This window comes from Sinocyclocheilus anshuiensis, unplaced genomic scaffold (assembly GCF_001515605.1).
Source record: "Sinocyclocheilus anshuiensis isolate Anshui unplaced genomic scaffold, SAMN03320099.WGS_v1.1 scaffold1062, whole genome shotgun sequence".
NCBI classification, from domain to species: domain Eukaryota; kingdom Metazoa; phylum Chordata; class Actinopteri; order Cypriniformes; family Cyprinidae; genus Sinocyclocheilus; species Sinocyclocheilus anshuiensis.
In genome coordinates, this window is record NW_015540895.1 from 418,118 (window position 1) to 436,905 (window position 18,788).

Here is an 18,788-nt window from a genome sequence, read left to right on the forward strand (position 1 = left end):
CCCCTAATTATAGCCAGTTGCATAATAGTGTTCTTGAGACTTCAGAAACATTTCATGTGGCCCTGCCTCAACTCTCTCTCTCTCTCTCTCTCTCTCTCTCTCTCTCTCTCGCGTCCACGCTTCCGTGCGTTAAGTGTGGGTGTGTGTGTGTGTGTGTGTGTGTGTGCGTGTTTGGAATTGGAAGGGAGGGGTGGCTTAAAGGGGCAGTTCACCCAAAAATTTAAATTCTGTCATCATTTAAAGGGGTCACATGATGTTGCTAAAAAGACATTATTTTGTGTATTTGGTGTAATGAAATGTGTTTATGCGGTTTAAGGTTAAAAAAAACACATTATTTTCCACATACTGTACATTATTGTTTCTCCTCTATGCCCCACCTTTCTGAAACACGTCGATTTTTACAAAGCTCATCGGTCTGAAAAGCGAGGTGTGCTGTGATTGGCCAGCTATCCAGTGCGTTGTGATTGGCCGAATACCTCATGCGTGTGACAGAAATGTTACGCCTCTCACATACTGTTGATGCCGTGTCCGGCCGGAGCGACGATACAAAAACATGAAAACCCATTATAAACGAGGCATTTGTTGCATCCAGTGGGGACATAATTATGGATTATAATGACTTGCTGTCTTTTTACGCGTTGCGTTGCATCGCGCCGCGTAAACATAAAACCATGTCTACATTTGTTTCGCTTTCACAACGAAACACAGCGTCACACTCGGCGGGCTAGAGTGAGCAGAGTTTACATTTCGAGTTTACATTTTTTTCTCAGAATTGCAAGATATAAACTTGAAATTGCGAGTTATAAAGTCAGAATTGACCCTTCGCAAAGACCTGCCCCCCCTTCGTTACTGTTGCTATGTTCTCACTCAGTGAAAAATACATCGCTGAGCAAAGAGGAAACTGACAACGCACCGACAGACAAGACAGATCAGGTTACTTTTGGTTTGAAACAAAGTCTCCGCTTTCAAATGTTGTAAATTTTTTAAGTGAAATTCAAACAATAAATGCCGTTTTGTGGCAGCTGTAGCACCTCAGTTCAAGTGGCACGTGAAACGATCATCTCTTCCTCTTTAATACTTATAAGCATAAAATAAACATAAATGAACATCATAAGGCATCTTGTTTCAACCGCGGAAAGATGTCGATACACACCATTTTTCACGTTCAGGTCCACCGACATTAATCTACTCTCCTGTCTGGTTTGTTTGCCAGACAAAAATGGCAGATTCAGCATTATGATTGGTCAGATCACATGTCAATCAAACTCCCTGCGAAGGGTCAACTGAGTGATATAAACTCGAAAATGTGAGTTATAAAGTTAGAAATGTGGGATATAAGCACGCAAATGTGAGAAAAAAGTCAGAATTGCGAGATGTAAACTTGCAATTGAAAAAAGTCAGAAGTGTAAGATAAAAAGTCGCAATTGCCTTTTTATTTTTTATTAAGTCGTGGAAACAGGCTTCCATACGTGTGCTTTCGAGCTTCAAAAACAATGCAAAATTGCCATAAAAGTAGTCCATGTAACTATTTATGTGTGAGGCTCACCGAAAATCATGGCATACACCCTGGCTCCATCCTCCTTAGTGTGTTCATTTAATTTTTTACTCATGAATTAATCTTTTAAGACATCATTTTATTGACTTCACAAAACGCAACAGCATAACACGCTGCTTAGTATGATGCATTTAATTAACTAGCTAGTTTCCTGGAACTGTAGTAACTTTGTCGCTCGTCTGTTGTTCAAAGCACATTGGTTCAGCAATATGATTGTTGTTAGTGATGTTACGCAGGGGATGGAGTAATGCGATTGAATTAATGATTTAATGTCAATTATTGCTGCAAATAAGAAGCATGGCAACTGAGGACTACTTTGCTATTTTTACGCTTTATTTCCAGGTGTCTAATTTGGTTGCGTGTTCCCTCATACATATAGAGCATATTCGCACATTCACTCTTCAAACATGCCATTTTCTTTCTAGCAACAAACTAACAAGAAACTATACTTCTACCAGGTAACAAAAATATGTTCTAAGAACGTTTTTCTAATGTTTCAGTTACATTATCAAAAGTTACTTTTAGAATGAAATTTAAAAAACACAATAAACAATATAAATGAATAATTGTTGGCTTTAGAAGACAGTTGGCATACTGTTTTGCGTTCTTTTAAGGCTTGACATCTTCAGTCATCATTCATTTTTATTACACACAACCAGGACAACAAGGACATTTGTATTCTTGTGTCCCACAAAGACAGAAAGTCAATATGGGTTTGAAATGGCATGAGGGCAAGTAAATGTTTTTTTTTTTTTCTAATATGGGTGTACTATACCTTTAAATGTTAAATACTGTAAGCTACTGTTAAGGTTAGAAAATAATGCAAATAACTTCTGCATTACTATATTTACATCTACTGTATTTAAAAGAATAGGCTATTGAACTTTAAAATAAATGAAAGTAAACAAGTAAATGTATTAAACTACATTCTAAAAGCATATACGTATTAAAACTATGTATTAAAAGCATCCAATATTGTGTCCACTGCTTTTCAAATAGCTCTTAATCCATATTATTTACATTTATTGCATTTTTATTGCAAAAATTATTTTGATATGTGCACTATATGAATATATATATATAGCACATGAGCACAATGAGCTTCACAAAACTGTGCCAAGGTGCTCGAACGGACCATCCCACTACAACTGAAATTAAATGCTCTCTCATAGTGGTCAAACACTGTAGGGTTTAATAACGCAGTAAGCCACAATAGGCCATGCCTTACAGTGTTGTTGGCACAATGTGAAGCAGAATGGCCATAACCCCTGTAACTGTGGTAAATTCACTGTAATGCTTGGCCTCGAGTGGCTTTTATATTACATCAGCAACAGCAACGTAAAACAAACCGATGTTCAAAAGCAGTTCGATTTTTTTATTAATAATAATAACAACAATTCAGTTTTACAAACATGGCTCATCCGAACAAATTGTAGAATTTTTCATTTAGAGAAACATAAAAACATACAATCAAAAATTCAGATTTCCGATCCTTTTAAACACTGCATTTCATAATTTATGTAAGAAAAACATTTACAATATGACAAATGTGACAAATAAACAAATATTTTGAAATTCATTTTATTATTAGAATTTATTATTGTTGTTGTTGTTGTTTTAATTGTGTTGTAAGATGTTTTATTTATTAATTTATTTTGATTCCGTTACAGTAACATGATGCAATCTGCAGCTCCTCATTCATTAAAAATAAACATCTAAATGTAGTCAATGAACACATTTTTCAGATGAAGATTTCCCTCATTCATAGTGATTAGGCCAATGCAAAATAAATCTAGAAATATAATATTTGGAGAGCAGTCGTGGCACTGCAATACACACCCATTCAACATCCACTCATTCTGTATAGCTCACAATTAACCAGAGAGAATGGAGCCTGCTTCATTTGATTTCAGTGTGGGCTGTTCAATTTGGCCAAATTCTGTTTGGGGAATAAATTTGCTTTTCAGCCAGCCTCAGATTGGGCTGGTGGTGCAGAGCTAATTTGCAGTGATTCCCATTTTGAGTTAACCAGATTCCATTCTTGGACATGACTGTAATGATGCTTAGACTGTCAGGATTCAGACAGCTTTACACGCACAAGTTAGATTGCCCAGTTCTTAAGAAACTCTTATTTTTGATGCAATGTGCAACACTGATTGTGGTGGGTATGTGCAGAATAATGGGCTAGAAGGAACACAAAGAGTAGGTGCTGAATCTTGTGGAGGTAGATTGTAATTATGGTGGTGATGTCTCTAGCAGTGTCAACCCACTGACTCGTGCACCAGTGCTTAAAGGATAATTACATTTTTTGTCTGTGACATTCAGAAAATGGGCTTGCATTCAAACAATGACAGCTGAATGAAGACAAAGAATAAATAGATAGGTAAATTAAGTTTTTATACAACTCTGTGCTCTTTAGTGACTGAAATTCATAGCACAGCTGTTGACAGCTTGCTGGCGTATGGAAATTTCTTTCATCACAAATTATTTGAACTGCTGGAATTCACTTAAACCTTTAAATCTTGGTTTTAGTTGGTCAATGGCGCAATCGTTTTCAGTTGCCTCAAAATAACAACGCGCCAACAATGTGCCTGAACACACCTCGTTTTCAGACCAGCATGCCTATGGGCGCACAAATGCATTTGCTATTTAAACAACGTGGCGCTGGATGTGAAAATGATAACTGCGTTGGGCTGAAACTAGCAAAAAACTCTTGTGTCGCACCTGGCGCCGCATTGCGCCGGATGTATGATAGGGCCCTCAGACTCAAACTGATTCACCATAAAGAATCGAACATACTATTTATACTACACCAGAGATGCTTTTAAAACATCTCAACACTCTCATATTTATGATTCATGAGACAAGGAAGGATTGCAAAACTAATCCAATAAAGATCTGTTCAAACCAAGAATGCTAACTATACCAATAACTAGGCTACATTAGCATCTATACCAAGCGTAATAATGTTCTGTTTATTATGGCCAAACCACAGTTTTGTTCAAGCTCTTTAAAGTCGCATGGATTCTGAATGGCTTTCAATGTTTTTATCATTCATCGGCTGAAAAAAATCTTAAATGGATTCCATTGATTTCGTATCTGTATTGTTATTTTTATTCACCTTTTTTTTGTAGCGCGAGGGCGGCCATTATTAACTTACGGTGAAATTTGCTTCCAGTTATTTTAGCTTGACAAAAACAGTCCATTATGATGCTTGATACTGCAGACTGGTATTCATATTCATATTATTTGAATTCATTATCATAATCATAAACACACTGCTTTGTAGCACAAATACCATTTACTGCCCTTTGTAATTCTTGTAGTTATTTACCTACAGTGGCTAATGAATCGAAAGTCTCGCACATTCACAGAAAACAGCATAGAAAAATAAGGTGGATGTCTGTGGTGTGGACATCTCACTTCTCATAGAATTAGAAGAATTATTAAAACTGTATAGACAGCCCATAACAAACATCTAGCAATGTTTACAATGCCGCTTCATTGCAAATGGCCAGCAAAATGCATCATGAATATTCAACACATAAGATAGGCCTTCTCCCGACACTCATTTGTATGGGACAGCGTCTCATTCCCTCTATATAGGACACAAATTCAAACATTCACAGATCTATTTCAGGACGGCCACCAATCTAAGTTGGTCAAGGACCTTTCTTCCCCAAGCCCAGCGTGGCAGCAGCTACACCAGCGTGATGTGGAGAGTGCGTCCACGAAAAAGGACATGTTAGGAGTGCCCTCCTTCTTTGGTTTTCCACAAACAGAAAAATGTGGGTCCAGGAACAGGTTATAAGATTCAAAGCTCGTTCCCCAAGGAGGGAGAGTTGGACCCGAGTCTCAAGAACCCTCTCCAGCTGGGGCGGTGTGATTTATGATTTACTTTTCGCAAGCGAACAAAGAGGAGAAATGAGGTAAAAAAAATAATAAGGAGGTCCTTCACACATGAGCTTACTGCACCAGGAGAGAGGACACACTTAGGGTGTATTCACACCTGTCTTGTTTGGTTCGATTGAATCGAACTCAAGTTCGTTTCCCCTCTTGGTGCGGACCTTTTTGGCAGGTGTGAATACAGCATTCGCACTCGGGTGCGGACCAAACAACCGTACCGAGGCCCAGCTGAAGAGATGGTCTCGGTCCGCTTCCAAACGAACTCTGGTACGGTTCGTTTAAGGTGTGAATATGACCCGACCTATAGGCTAAAGCTTGCCGCAAAAATGACCATGACTATGTTGGGGGAAAATAGTAAGGAAATATTTGAATTATTTATTAATAAACTAGTGTTTTATGAGTCAGTGTCGCAATGAATTTCATGATCCTGACTCGCCATCTCATCATTGGACGGGCCTTTAGAAAGAAATGCGTCTTTACGGATTACATAATAATTATAGTTTTTGTTTTGGATTTGAATTATTTCATTTTGTAGTCATTTAAATCTTTCTATAGATATATCCATTATGTCTGTAAGGAAAATATTCGCTGAGTTTCGGTTCATTTTTGTGAAGCGCTCCTGTTCAAAACCGAGACGGCAAGTGCATCCTATTTGTTTTCTTTATTTTACAAAAGCACAAGGTTTTCTTGATATTGTGAGTGCACACAAATAAAAGTAGACACTTTGCAGTTCCGAATGATGTATAGGCTACTCTTACCTTTATGAGGAAAACGACAGCGTATTTTGTTTCGCACATTTATATAGGTTAAATGTTTAAACTAGCATTGTGATATGCTTTAAGTATTTAATATCTATAGATTTTATTTCGGCAAGTCGTAATTACAACATCGTATGATATTGTCTCATATGATGCTCATAAGTTTCTTCATATTGTGTTAGTATCTGATAACACCAAATCAGAACAAGAATAAAAATTGCACTACAAAAGAGCAAGAGCAGTTTTTCCCTGCTTGAGAATTTCTGTCCAATGAATGGATGACCTTAGCACACATGTGGTTTTGTTTACAATTTCTGGTTCACTTGCAAAAAAGGGCAGTGTGAAAGCGAACCGCACCAAACAAAAAAAATCAAGATTGTATTTGGTCCGGACCAAAGCAAGTGAGCTAGGACTTTCCTGGTGTGAATACACCCTTAGGGACACAAGAGAGGGAGGTTCCAACATATGCACATGGGAGCGTGCGATTCGCCCGTCCCGACACATATACACACACCCATTCAACTCAAACAGTGCAAACACAGCAACATATTCACTTCATTCGCTTGTGCATGTGTAAACTAACACATACACTCTTTTTTCTCTTTAAACACACACTTGGTGTCACACTTCAGCGCTGTCGCAAGGCTTTTTCCCAGTGTGCCGTGAGGTGAGTCATCCGCCGAGCGTAGCTTTAATCTTCCTCACTCTCCTCCTCATTTCTTTGCTAACTTGACAGACTAGGATTTCAGCCCGGTTATTTTTAACCAATAATGAGTTGAATTCTCCACGGCTGGGATGTAGGATCGTCGATTTTTTACAAAGCTCATCGGTCTGAAAAGCGAAGTGTGCTCTGATTGGCCAGCTATCCAGTGCCTTGTGATTGGCCGAATACCTCAAGCGTGTGACGGAAATGTTACGCCCCTTACCATATTGTGATGATGCCGTCAGGCCGGAGCGACGAGACAAAAACATTAAAACCCATTATAAATGAGGCATTTGTTGCATCCAGTGGGGACATAATTACGTATTATAATGACTTGTACTGTCTTTTTATGCGTTGCGTTGCATGCGCCGTGTAAACATAAAACCATGTCTGCATTTGTGATCGGAGAAATAACAAACAACAAGCCCTACTCTACACTGCCCAAAACTCGCGTTTGAATCATCAGTGGCAAATTGGTTAAATATAAAAAACGTACTTACAGTCTGTGAGTCAGAACAGCCGGCATTGTAGTCTACTCTACCAGGATCAGGAAACAGTCCTCCATAAAATGTGCTGCACACATCTGAATATTTGGGTTGCACTGTTCTGGAACAGTGTTGTAAATACAACTTAACCACTGATTTCTAGTCCTGTCCTCTTTTGGAAGGCCAAACTAAGTAGTTTTGCTTTCACAACGAAACACAGCGTGACACACGGCGGGCTTGAGTGAGTGACGGCCGGCGGGCTTGCAGCAAACACATGTGACGACCCCGGGCTGGACTCCGCTTCGTCCACGGTGAAAGCCGATCCGGCGATTGAAAGTGCAAAGTTGATGTATTTCCTCAGCAACCAGCACAGATCAGCTCTAGGCATGACGAAGCAGATATCGTCCTCTTTTGGAAGGCCAAACAAAGTAGTTTCGCTTTCACAACGAAACACACAGCGTCTTCACGACATGGCGGCGGCAACAACAATACTACAGCGAGAATTAAAGTTACGCCTTCTTTCTTTGCGTGAACATTTGGGCGGTGTTATGCAAATCTTCCCACATCGTGACGTAGACATGTGGGGGCGTGTTAGAACGAGCCGTTTTAGGTAGGTGTGGCTGACTCTTAACTTTTATAAAGAATATCTCTTTGGATTTGAGACTTTAGTCTTTGCAACTTTACAGATCTTCTTTATGCACCAAGAGCTTGTAACACTTCAAAGAGAAAGGAAAAATGGAAATCGCATCATATGACCCCTTTAAATGTTCCTTAACTGCATAGAGACTGTTTTAATGAAAGGATCTGCAAAGCATGCAAGAGATATTTACTATTTAACCTATATAAAGCTAAATCTGTCAACAAACATATTTCAATATAGTGTAGCTAAATTTAGTATTAGAAATATATTTTCTTATTGTTTTAACACTGCAAAAGAGGACTGAAGTGACACAGCATGAAATGTCCCTTTGAAACTCATCGCAGACCATTTTGATCAAAGCATGTGCAAACTACATATGCACATATCATTTTTGTTAACTGAAATGAAGCTGAAATAATGTAAAATATAAATAAATGAAACTTTAAGGGATAGTTCAGTTCAACCAAACACTTGCTGGTAGCTGCTGACTTCCATAGTCATTTTTTCCATATTATGGAAGTTAATAGGAAGTCAGTAACACTCTTCATAATATCTTCTTTTATGTTCAGCAGAAGAAAGAAATTCATACACGTTTGGACCAACGTGAGGGTGACAAAATAATAACAACATTTTTGGACATATATGTCATGTACATGTATATCCATAAAACCCATAAATACATGTTAATATTATATAAGTAAATATAAAAGATAGACGTGCATTTAAAAAAAATATTACAAACTTTTTTTGTATATGCTGTTTTAATAAAGTTAAAATGTATTTTTGACAATATTGTTGTTATATACAAAATCATCATATAGATATTATGAACATGTACATAGCCTATAAATTTCCGTAAGAGATGAGATGGCTAATTTAGCCATTAGCCTACTAAATAAGCAAAATTTTTCTCTTTCAACAAGGATGTTTTAATTTATCTTGCTAATGGTGGTTTCAATAATACCTTAAAAAGAGGCTTGAAGTGGAAAGAGTAGAAAAGTACGACTTTATCCATTACCTACAAAACAAGCAAAATCTTTTCTTTCAACAAATATATTTCACTTCAGTTTCATTTTATTTTACTTACAGCAGTTTTAACACCTCAAAAAGAGCCTTGGAGTGAAATGTAGCATGAAATCGTAACTGAAAGCAGACAGTTTTTATCAGAGTATCAGCAAAGTGAATGTGAGCATTTGTAAGATGTTAGTTCTTCACCCATTAGCCTACAAAACGAGCAAAATCCTTCTCTTTCAATAAAGATATTTCACTTTATTTTGCTAACAGTGCTTTTAACGCCTCAAAAAGTGGCCTGAAGTGAAATGTAGCATAAAATGTTGCTGAACGCAGACCGCTTGGATCAAAGCATCTGCAAAGTGCACGTCTTCATCTACTTCTTTGATGACATTGTGTAATACTGTATGTCTATTGCCCACTGCAGTTGCCTCACAGCCAGTGAATATTAAGTTATACGTTTGCTAACTTTCAACTCACACGCGGCGTTACAAAAACACAACGCTCGCAAAAACCTAATCTAACTGCATACCTAATTTAATGCATTAGCTCCACTACAGAACTCTATAATTGGAAATCATTAGCTAATGTCGATGGTCAAGGATAAGCCCAGCCAGACCCGGTCCTTATGGTTGCTCGGTCCAGTGGAGACCGGCTTTGGTCTATGATTTAGAATAGCACATTTGCTCGGAGTCAGCAAGAAACTGAAAACTATTAGACGGACACAGACAAAGTGAGAGTCCAACAGATAAATACCATATTCTCTCGTAGAACACCGGACCTGAGCTGGTGATCAATCAGTTGGGTTTCTATTCAGCAAGAGTTTGCGTGTGTTTGCATGAGACAGAGAGAAGATTTGTGGGTCAATGACAAATAAGAAGAGTGTGTGCGATAAAGAAAAGGAGAAATCTTTAAAAAACTAGTTTAAAACATGCCAATGTACTCTTCATATTCATGGTGGTTTTGAAAATCTTTGACCATTTTGAACAATGGAACCTGAGGTTTCTGAGGCAGAATTCGTCATAGTTGGATAAACTTCCATAGACGTGAATGGAATGCATATATTTATGTACAATATATATTTATGGTTCCAATAGCAAAATACATGATAGTGTAAAAAAAAAAAGAAGACTTAGATCTGATTTAGAGGAATGTATCATTACATCATTTGCTCAGCAATGGATCCTCTGCAGTGAATGGGTGCCGTCAGAATGAGAGTCCAAACAGCTGATAAAAACATCTCAATAATCCACAAGTAATCCACACCACTCGAGTTCATCAGTTAATGTCTTGTGAAGTGAAAAGATGCATGTTTGTATGAAACAAATCCATTATTAAGAATATGATTTAACTCTAAACTGTTACTTCTGGCCAAAATATGGGTCTATAATCCATAATAAGGCCTCCTCCAGTGAAAAAAACATCCCCTGTTGTCCTCTCACATCAAAATCCATCAACATATTTGTTTAGATCTGTTTTGGACTGTTTTTGCTTGTAAACAATGCTTGATCTGTGCATATTTCTCTCCTGATTCACTGGATAAAACAATATTATGGAAAGAGGACTCAAGGCAATGGTTTCAAGTTAAAAACATCTTAATGACAGATTTTTTTTTTGTTATAAATGCATCTTTTCTCTTTACAAGATGTTAACTAATGGACTGCAGTGGTGTGGATTACTTGTGGATTATTGTGATGTTTTTATCAGCTGTTTGGACTCTCATTCTGACGGCACCCATTCACTGCAGAGGATCCATTGGTGAGCAAGTGATGCAATGCTGAGTTTCTCCAAATCTGATGAAAAAACAAACTCATCTACATCTCGGGATACCCCAGTGTGAGTACATTTTTTTAGAAAATGTTCATTTTTAGGTGAACCTTATCTTAATCATTATTTTCTAAAAAGCTTTGAAATATATTTTTCAGAGTAATTCATTAATAATTATCTGTTTTTGAGGAGTCGAACTACATGACATTTCACCAAATGATCTGATTTGAAATAAATGTTGATCCAACACATGGCTTTGATTCCTGCCACAAAATACCAAAATGAATTTTAATTCAGAAATTAAAAGCATGCTCATCACAGAAAAGGTGTAATCAAGTCACTATGTGTGCATTTTTAATATATTTATAAATCAATCAATAGAAAAAAATTGAGCATCATGTTATTCACCTTTGTTTTTTTACACTTAAATTTGAAAACTGTGCTGTCAAATTCAGATTTTACATTTGTTTATAAGCACACACCATGAGCCACACACACACTACAGTCAAGTCGACGAATACACACAGTAGTTACGTTTGTATTCAAATGTCATGAAGCCGAGCTGGAGGCGGGATGTGTCCTACTTCCACAAAGAACGGCTACTCAAACAAACAAACTGCCCTGTTAGACTCATTCTCCAACATTTCTAAACACATGGTTTAGCTAAAAGCTGTGTTTACTCTTTATTCGAAAACACACGTTTTCGTAAAACATGACAATCCCCAGGCGCTTATGCATCAGACGTTGTGTCTATACAAATCTATCTGAAGGAAAAAAGTCAACTGGGAGACTCACTCGCAACACGTACGATATTGCACAGGTTATATAACTTTACTTTATAGTATGTATATATGTAAATATAAACATATCATAAGGAATTAGATGTTCTTGCAGTCCGTACTTGCACTCCTCATGCATATTCAATATTGTTCTTCTTTTTCCTACACGCTTCAAACAAACCCTGACCTCCCCCTTGAACTTTCGAACCTGAAACATCTACATTGTGGTAAATGGTGTACTTCCATATAGTGTCCGTAACGCTGCGCTCCCGTCATGGTGTCCATGATCATGCCTCTCTGCTGTGTACTGTTACCGTGTCTGCGCTTTTCAAACTCTCCGGCTCCTTTGTGTGTCTGTCTGTAACTTGTGTGACCCAAAATGATTTGTCATATTGCCACGTCAGTGACTGTGTGTTTGATGTGTGTTCCAGCTCTGGGTCAAACCAGTGGCGCTGTCTTCTCCATGATGACTTTGCTGTCAGTCAGACATAGAGGAGGCCTACTTTAGCGAACAATACGCCTGAGTGTGCCTTCACCTCACAGAGATTCATCTTTGCGATGTCTGTCCTCCCCCACTGCAAGCCCACGTCCTCTATTTCAAGCCCAGATTGGATCTAGCCTGATTTTTCAGGGCAATAAATATCTGTGCGCAAACCAGGACTCCATATGCAACACTAGGGTTGGGGAAAATCTGTTTTTAAAATCATTCACATTTAAAATCTAGTTAAATGGGAAATTGAAATGAGAGGAAGTGAACTGAAATTGAAAGAATCTCACAAATTTTGCATTTTGTTTGCAATTCAGAAAAAATTTGCAAGCAATATTATGAAGTAATGTATTTTTTATAATTATTTCATAATTAAAATATATTCAATATTGTATTATATTTACATATTCTAATGATATTTTTATATATTACAAGTCCAAAATGAATCAATAAATAAATTATTATATGGAAATCATAACATGAAGAAAATACATACAGTAGCTGTAATTTAATATAATTTCATTTATTTTAAATATATTTACATTTGCTTATATAAAATGAACATATTTATACATTTATCTCATAAATATATTTATTAAATATATATCATTTGAATTAAATATTAAATACAGTTATATACAGATCATTTAAATATGTTTTATATATTTGTATATTATCAAATTTTACAATTCAAAAAGAATCTACAATGAAACTCCAAAATTGATCTAGAATTAAAATATACTATATAAACAACAAAATGAAATATACACAGATGATTCATTTTAAATATATTTAAATTTTTCAACAAAATGAATAGTTATCTCATAAATAAATTTCATTAAATATATGTATTCTTATTCAAACACAGCTCATTTTAAACATAATTTGCATAAGTAATATTAAATATTATATACAGTTCATTAACATATTGTAATTATAGAATTATATATTATATAATTATAAATTATATAATTTTACAAATTAGAAAGATTCTACAATCACAGGTCAAACTTATTTTACAATTAAAATAACACAATAATAAAATAAAATAGATTTTAATTCAACATCATTATATACGTGTGTGTGTGTGTGTGTGTGTGTGTGTGTATAATTAAAAATATTTTTATTTTACAAATTCTAATTGTATATTTTAATTATATTTGTTATACAACATGAAATATATAATTGAAATATATATTTTGGAATAGGCAATAATAATAAAAATAATATAACATAATAATAAAACATATATTATAATAATATGTAATAAAAAGACCATCAGTAAATCAGAACCATACATGTGTAATTCTAAAGACTTAAAAAAACAATATATAACAATTAAATACATTCCCATTGGTGGCTTATTAAACACTTATTATTAATATGTCATATCATGTGTTTTTTCTGGAAATGTCTCATCAGTGTATGATAAGGTTTATCAGTAATTTATACTTTTTAAAAAATCACATTTCATTCCATTTTTATACTAATTCCTTAAATTCAAATTACAACTCTGCACACCAAATTTAAAATACATTCTCTATTTAATTCAACACTTGCTAGCTGAAGGCCCCATCTCCTATTTTTACCTCTTCTTCCATCACAGCATGTACAGACACCTCACATACACACATCTCTCTCTCTCTCTCTAGTGTCCCGTGGCCTGCAGGCTCTGTTCATGTCCCGTCCCACTCACTTCTACACACACAATGACTGTCAGCTATAGACTCCTGATCTAACAGCACGCTGACACCACAAATGAAGCAGCTTCACACGGTACGACTGCCAGAGCCTCTGGACAGCTTTACTCTCTCTCTCTCTCTCATGCATACTACATCGAGAGTCCCAGCACACTTTCCCTAGCCTTAAATAATGTATTGGTGCTTGTCAAAATTCTTCATGCTTAAAAGAAGAGGTTGAGACGCGGCTTTGATGCGCTGTCCAATTATGGCCGTATACAAGTAACAAACAGATGCACTGTCTTCCTATTACACAGACAGGTGAAGCTGGTTTACGTAAGGGAGATGAGATAAGCAAACTTGTAACAGTGATGAACTGTTACATGATGAACAAATAATGAACACGGTGTAGGAATAAAGGAATGCAACGTATTTGTACATATTAGTTTGAACCAATCCCAAAGGAATCGAATGGAACGCTCACCTCTAAAGATTTTACTTTATTTGTATGGTAAACATTGTTATTTTAGTAGTTATAGTGTTTGTTAATATTTTGAATGAGCTTTTACACTGTAAGAAGAAAATCTGTAAAAACAGATCATGTCCTGCAAGAAAATTACCAATGTCTTTTCTGTTTCATTTATGGACATTTCCATTTCCAACACAATACAATGCAATTCATAATGCAAAACACCTTAAAAAAAAAGGAAAATTCCTTCATATTAACACAGCACATGGAGTTAGTATTTTTATGGACTTTGTGTAGTGTAGTTATATATTTTCAGTTTTAAATTTATTTTTTTGTAATTTTGTTATGTGCTTTTCTTATTTTATTTATTTATTTCGTTTTTTTTTTTTTAATTCTGTTTCAGTTTCAGTTTTACTTTTATTTCAGTTAGTATTTGTAGTACTTCAACCTATTTCAGTTGGTTGCCAACATGGAAACATTTCAAATTTTTGTTTAATTTATTTAAGCTTTTCATCTAATATTTATATTTTATTTCAGCTTTAGTTAGTTTAGTTAACAATAGTTTAGTTAACAATAATTTAGTTAACAATAACAACACAAACTATGAATGAGTACCTATAATATATCATTTATTAACATTTTTCCAAACTTGTATCCTTACCTATACAGAGTCATATGAACAGCCATTCAGTATCGATTTCACTAAACTAAAAATACACAAAACTGGTTTAATTTCGGGACAGAAATAAAAAAAAAAAGATGATTTTCAATAAGTTTTGAATAATGTTGATTCTGTTCAGATTTAGTAAGTGCCAAACTTCAAACCAGTAATTAAATTTTGTGAGCATTTTTGAAAAAATCCAGTATTTTTTAAAAACCCAGCTCATATTAGAAACAATTTGTTTGAATTAAAGTAACAGCGCATCCTCAGCACCTCTGCTTATCTATCCAAATGTGTTGATGCCAAGCAAAAACTCCCACTTTGCCTGTTCTTGTTGTTTCCAACACCTACTATTGACAAACTGTGGCCAGTAAAACGTGGTCACATTAGCGAAATTTGTGAAATTTTGCAGGCAAAAAGTCTATTGTCAATAGTGTAACAAGCTCACAGCTCACAAAACAGCTATTTGCTAACGGCGAATTTGAGCGACCAACTTGAACCAATAGCGAAACCCCTCACGCAAAATTGCAGATCGCGTAGATTCCTACCAAGCTAACAAAATATGTTCTAAGAAGCCATTCACGTAAAACACGTTTTTGCTTTGAAAAAGGCCAGATGTGTGCAGTGGAATGAGGAAAAAATGCAAGGTCTCGAGATGCGTTTAAAAAAAAAAAAAAAAAGCTTTTAACTTGAGCGCCACAATTTTACAATGCTGCTTCATGCATGAGATGCTGCAAAATACGCGAGATGTGAGCGCGACGGTCAAACTCGCCAATCTAGCTTGTGTTTACATAGAAAAACAATGAAAAAGTAGCGCAGAGGAATGGAAAACACATTCTGTGTGAACAGCCCATATGAATGTTTTACTAACATTCTCATTATGTTACGAAAACGTTATTTCAAACCATTTTTTTAACGTTTCATAAACATTTTGCCATGGTTATATGCTAATGTTAAGAGACCATTCCACTTTGCAAACACTGTTATTTTAAATGTTCGCTATACACTCTGAAACATATGGAAGCCCGTTTCCGCCACTGAATAAAAAAAAAAAAAAAGGTAATTGCGACTTTTTATCTCACAATTCTGACTTTTTTTTTCACAGAATTGTGAGATATAAACTCGCAATTGCGAGTTATAAAGTCAGAATTGCGAGATATAAAGTCAGAATTCTGACTTTATATCTCGCAATTCTGACTTTATAACTCGCAATTGCGAGTTTATATCTCACAATTCTGTGAAAAAAAAAGTCAGAATTGTGAGATATAAAGTCACAATTACCTCTTTTATTTTTTATTCAGTGGCGGAAATGGGCTTCCATAGAAACAACATAGTTTGACATTTAAAAGCATTAAAGGAATGTTGAACTGAAGTTTTTCGGGGGAAAAAAAACCTTACTGGAAGAATTTTCATAACTTTGAGAGCACGTTAGTCAAAGTTCTGAGAACACATGTTAGCTATGAGATTCCATGAAATGGCGGGATTTCGCTCCCGAAACGTAAATGTGACAGCAACTTAAAACAAAATGCGAAAAAGAGAAGTGACTTACATTAAACCAGCAGTTTAAAGCCTGACATCGTGCTCTATATAGAACTAGAGTACTAGGCCCTTTCAGGCTCTCATTCATTATGCAAAATAACACAGAGGAAGCTGGGGGGGACAGATTGTGGCAATTACAGCACAAGTGATGAGAAATCTTACCTCGTGTCAAAAAGTGGGTCTGTGTACATAGGTAGAAAACAAACTGTGTCTTGTCCCTTGGACAGCGCATTCTCTTGACTGTGCGCTGGTTTAGTTTGTCCTTGCTTCTTGTTTCCTCCAGCTGAGCCATCTGTGAGGGAGAAACGTCACAGAGAAACGGCTACTTTTAGGAGACAAAAATCTTTCAGACCTTTGAAAAGTTTACTTTGATTCCAGTATCTGAATAGTAATGTAATGATGATTCATTTGGCACTCTGAAAAGAATCATAAGGCTCCTATCAAACAAAATAGTTTACTCAAAAATACATTAAAAATACAATTTAGTGCTAAACATTTGCCAAATCAAAGGATAATCCAATCTTTTGAAGAAGAAACATTATTGTATTTAGCACACTCATAAGCAAACACACGCACAGTAGAAAGTATAAAAATCTCACTAGTTCGTTGTTTACATTTAGCATAGGCAACAATTAAACTTTTGAACGTTTATTTACTAAAGAACAAGTAATACATAATATAGTTCGCTAATGATAGTCAGTGTTGGGGGTAACGCATTACAAGTAACGTGAGTTACGTAATCAGATTACTTTTTTCAAGTAACTAGTAAAGTAACTCAATTAGTTACTTTTTTATGGAGTAACTCAATATTGTAATGCATTACTTTTAAAAGTAACTTTCCCCAACACTGATGATAGTTATTATTAAATGCTAACAAGCGTCTTTATAGAGAATGGGAATGTGTTGTTGTCACAGCGCAATGCATTCTGGGAATTTAGGACACTACAGTAGAGACTGGGTGGTAGTGAATGTAGACGTTTTATATTATTTTATGTTTATATTATTCAATTTAGGATTGCGTTGAAATTGTTAAGGCTTACTGTATCATCAGTTACTATAACCCTGCGTAAAAAAACGTGCTGAAGGGCTACGGTAATTGATTATATAAGCGTAAATCATTCAAACACGATCTTAAGTCAAATAATTTAAACATAAATTAATATAGAAAATGTCTACATTCGCAACTCAGAGTTTAAATAAAATGGGGCTTTATAATTGATCTCTGATTTGTTATATTATAGATACACTGATTTGCATTGAACTGCAAGTGCTCACAACACAAATAAAGTAGAAAATCACATCTGGAAATATTATCTGCGGCAGCTCGTTGGTACCCGGCCACTTGTACGGATTAAGTCCATTAATTTATTTGGTCGTGCTCATCTGTGTCCTTGTTTGGAATCACTAATAATAGTGAGGAATCTTCAACTTCATTCAAAGTCAAGTTATTTATTTGTTCAGCATCCACAATACACATTGTTTCAAAGCAGCTTTATAGTGAGTTATTCTATTACCCCTATAAACTTAACCCTAAAAGGGGCGACGTATCCTGAAGGATACAATCATTTGAGAAGCTGTGGGGAGAAGCAGTGAAAGTGTAGGTCTCATTTCTTGGTTTCATCTTGAAAGGGTGTTTGTTGTGAATATTTAGATGAGCTGACTTTTGTTTCTCCGTTCTTTGTTTAGCTCATGGGCAGCATTTAAACCTGCATGGCCGCCTGTAATGGGAATCTACTCACCCTCCGATAAAAGTTGATCTAGTTCACATATTTACACACGTTGGAGGGGACTAACCTGTTTAAAAAGCTGTTGTTCAGCATTAGCTTATTAGGTTTACGTTGAAATTTTATAAATTAAATGCTTATATTTTTTGTAATCTGTCTCTAAACATTTGTATCTCAGGGCATACGTTGCCCTTTTAGGGGTATAAATCAAGATATAAAACATACATATAGACTGTGTGGCTTGTGTTTTAGAAAATCAAATCTTTTTGTAATCTTGACAAAACACATATCATTGGAAAGGTCTGACAGTCAAGATTCCATATTTGGTGACTTAATAGATGTGATATTGTGACAGAAAATGATTGATTTGTGACAGAAAACTGCATTAGAAAAATTCAGAGTTTGGGTGTAATCCAGTGGTTATTTTTGGTATAATGCCCAAAGAAAATCTCACAGGAACCACAATTTTTGTGATATCAACTTCAAATTTGGAACATAAATCGGTCAGACATATGGCTTTGATTTATAGCATTTGTAGAGTGCAACATATTTTATAAAATATTTATTTTATATAAAATAAAAACAATTAGTATACTACATTATCTTTACTGTAAACTTAAACTTT

At 35.5% G+C, this 18,788-nt stretch overlaps 1 pseudogene; it reads right to left on the reverse strand.

Moving 5' to 3' along the window:
- The window catches only part of LOC107688939 (tight junction protein ZO-1-like), a 163,070-nt pseudogene that overhangs the window by 140,935 nt on the left and 3,347 nt on the right, over positions 1-18,788 (reverse strand).